The sequence below is a fragment of the Hakea prostrata genome, chromosome 8, assembly GCF_041222555.1.
Source record: "Hakea prostrata isolate BN-2017 chromosome 8, UWA_Hpros_2, whole genome shotgun sequence".
Classification (NCBI taxonomy): Eukaryota; Viridiplantae; Streptophyta; class Magnoliopsida; order Proteales; family Proteaceae; genus Hakea; species Hakea prostrata.
The window spans coordinates 38,503,646-38,507,589 of NC_142607.1; the positions used below are offsets into that span (position 1 = coordinate 38,503,646).

The 3,944-nt window shown below is 38.9% G+C and overlaps 1 pseudogene; it reads right to left on the bottom strand.

Annotated features, from left to right (window-relative positions):
• Window positions 1-679: 679 nt before the first annotated feature.
• On the bottom strand, window positions 680-2,083 carry LOC149007790 (tryptophan synthase beta chain 1 pseudogene; annotated as a pseudogene).
• Window positions 2,084-3,944: the final 1,861 nt, after the last annotated feature.

Genomic DNA, 3,944 nt, shown 5'->3' on the forward strand with positions numbered 1-3,944 from the left:
TATTTTGCCTTCGTTTCATCTCCGATTATTAGAGTTTGTTCCTTATACTCTCTACATGTTTGTTTAGGGTTGTTTTGGTGATTTTGGACTTGCTCTTTGATCTCTTACTTGGAGTTTGCGAAGTTGAATTTAAAATGAGTACGTTTACTCACAATTTGCAAAAATACATGCTTTGATATATTAAGACCTATATGCATGTGTTAGCTACTGTAATTATACTTTTGTTATATTGTTATACTTCTGTAATTATAATAGGCTATTCATGATATGATTTACATACTTGTATTGAATACGAATGATGTGATTGAGAGTTTGATTCTATTGTGATATTTATGGAATCATGATGTGTTGTGATTGTCTAAGTGTGGTTGTGGATTGGGGAATGCCCTTTTGGTGTTTCTATCATTGGACACCACTAGCAGAAGAAAAATTCACAATTTTTGTTATATACAATATGTCAAGATCTACTGATACTCATTTCAAAACAGCAGTTGCACCCAATACATCCAAAGCATAACCCTGTAGCGAACATGTGCATACACTCAACATATATAGATAGAATTTAGGGAACAAACGGAACTTAACCAAAACACTAATAAAAAAGAAACCCAAATAAATTAAATCACTTGGGACTCTTCCATAAAAGGTACCTACCACACCTAATACATTGAGGCCTCCTCTACACCTTCAAATATTTAATGGCTGTGTGGACATCTTTATCACCTCTACCACTACAGTTAAGCACAACCTTAGCTCCATCAGGCAGTGTTGGGCATAGTTTCTCCAAATAAGCGAAGGCATGAGAGGTTTCCAAAGCTGGTATTATACCTTCCAAGCGAGACACACGCTTGAAAGCTTCCAATGCCTCTTCATCAGTGATACTATGGTATTCAGCACGACCAATATCTCTCAAAAAACTATGTTCTGGCCCAACTCCAGGATAATCCAACCCAGCACTTACAGAATGTGGATCAACTATTTGTCCATCAGCATCCTGCAATAAATAGCTCATAGCTCCATGCAAAACTCCAACCTCACCTTTTGATAGAGTAGCAGCGTGCTTACCACTATCTAAGCCAAAACCAGCAGCTTCCACACCGATCAACCTGACATCTGAATCATTAACAAACTCATGAAATAGCCCCATTGCATTTGAACCACCACCAACACAAGCAACTAGCACATCAGGCTTGCCACCCCATTTCTCCATAGCTTGTTTTCTCGTTTCTTTACCAATACAAGCATGGAAATCTCTGACCATCATAGGATATGGATGAGGCCCAGCAACAGAGCCTAGAATGTAATGGGATTTCTCAACAGTAGTCACCCAGTCCCGTATAGCCTCTGATGTTGCATCTTTTAGAGTGGCAGTTCCAGAATGTACAGCTCTGACTTCAGCTCCAAGAAGCTTCATTCTGAAAACGTTTAGGGCTTGCCTCTCCATATCTTGGGCACCCATGTAGACAATGCACTGCAAACCAAGCCTAGCACATACAGTAGCTGTTGCTACTCCATGTTGACCAGCACCTGTCTCAGCAATTATCCTTGTTTTGCCCAGACGTTTGGCTAGCAAAGCTTGGGCGATCGCATTGTTGATCTTATGGGCTCCCGTGTGATTGAGATCTTCTCTTTTCAGGTATATGTGAGGCCCTTCACCATTAAGACGTTTATAGTGCTCTGTGAGCCGCCCTGCGAAGTACAAAGGAGTTGCTCGGCCAACATAATCTCTTAAAATTCCATCTAGCTCTTTCTGGAATCCCTCGTCCCCAACAAGTGATGAGAACGCTGACTCGAGTTCTTTAAGAGCATACATGAGGGTTTCCGGGACGTATTTCCCTCCAAACTTACCAAAACGACCAAATGAATCCGGCCTCTGAAGATTCTTCCATTTGTTCTCATTTTCCTCCACTTGAAGGCTGGATTCTCTCGTCATAACACAGGAAATCGAAGCATGTTTAAAGCCAGATTGGCCGTATTGGTTTTTTTCAAGTTTGGAGGGCAAACGAGAAAGAATTGAGGAAGAAAATAAGGATTTGTCAGGGGAAGCTAGGTTTATGCAAGTAGAGCTTACAGAGGCTGCCATTGGAAACAGTCAGTACTAAAGGTCGAGTTGGGATTTGGGAGATGGTCATAGTGACTATTTAACCAATTGAAAATTCTTTGTTAACAACAAACAAAGCCGTTTCATTAAATTCTAGCCCCTCGATAAAAACAGTATTTTCTTTTTGGGGCAATGCATAACAGTCTTAACTGTAGCGGAAGAGATCCGGAACCTATTCCCAGCTGTGGTTAAATGATAGTCTGTAGGATATGTTAAATTACCAACATTTTCCCAATCTATCAAAAATCTAATCTTAGGGAGTTTATAATTCAGACTAGACCTTTGCTTTGAAGAAATAATTCAGATTAGACCAGTAAAGATATTTCCAAGGAGGCCCGAAAATCTTATTAATAAATATTCTTTTTAAAATCTTTAATGAAATGGCATCTATGTCTAAAATCTTTAATGAAATGGCATAGAGGCAGGGTTTAGATGGTCCACTTGTACTTTGCAACTCATGTCCTCCAGAATGATAATTGTGTTTCCTTAGTTCTCTGATTCTGTTACATCTTACATATATAGACTAGAGTCCTTGTTCGCCATAAATCTAGGATTCTTACATTCTAGAGTTTTGTTTAAATAAGTATAGCTACGGCACAAATTTGAGTGTCTTTTTATTCTTTATTTATTTATTTTTTTCACAAAGGGGCTTAGTAAGCCGGGGAATGGGGATATTAATATGCCTTAGCAAGAGTCGAACCCACGACCTCTTCACTAAGAGGGGTTGGTTTCACCACTAGAACATATTTGAGGGTGTTTTAATTGTTGAGATAATGCAAATTTTTGAAGACTTTGAGATAATGTTAACTTTGAGCCTCTAGCTATAGTTGAGATAATATAGGTTCACCACCAAAAAAAAGCATTTTTCCCTACGGACAAAATCCATAGCCACATTAATTTTGTCCGTGGCCAAAAATAAATGGCCTACGGATCATGTCCGTAGGCAAGTCGTTGAGAAAATCCTGTAGGAAACTTCTCCCTACGGATACTTAGTGCCGTAGGTTTATATATTTTTCCCTACGGCGCTATCACCTTCCATAAGGAAATATATATGACTACGGATTCTTTCCGTCGGGTCAAGCATGTATTTCTTCTTACGGGTTGAAGGTGTTGTAGGGTTAAATATTTTTTGCTACAGCTCTTATATTCCGTAGGAAAATATGTAAACACAAGCATGCATTTTTTACTACGGGTTAGTTGCCATCTCTTACTGAGGAATAGGGTTCGGCTAGAATTGTATGTGATCTTTCAAAAGTACTTTGATGAATAGAGATGAAGTGGTGGCTAGGACAACCCTAGGTTCGGCCAGGGATGTTGGGAAATCGCCATAATACTTTGATAATCTCGTAGTTAAGGTAGTAGATTCCATGTTAAACTTCTCTTTCGAAAATGGCCAAACACTGCAGATCTCATACATGGATGTATAGTCAATAAAAGGAATCAATCAATGTGATGGGAAATCAATATAATGTAACCATATTAAAAAAGGCCTCACATGTCAAGGGACTAGAGAGACTCTTGATATTGATATGCAATGATTTAGGTTAATCAACCCGTTTAACTGCAGAGGTAATGACAAAGAAAAATGCAAGAATTTACAAAGGAGATTCCCATTTGCGTGCATATTGATTATGGAATCTCAATGTGATCAAGCTATCTACCATGTGATACCTGATAAGGAAAGAATAAATAAGCTTAAACCAATCCGGTTTAAGCCTAGTCTGACCAGATCAGAATCAAACCAGTTCGGTTTGAACCTAGCCCGACCAGCTCGGGTCAAGTTAAACCGACCAGATCAAGGTCGGTCGGATAAGTACAAAGGTTGAATCACAAGATAAATCTA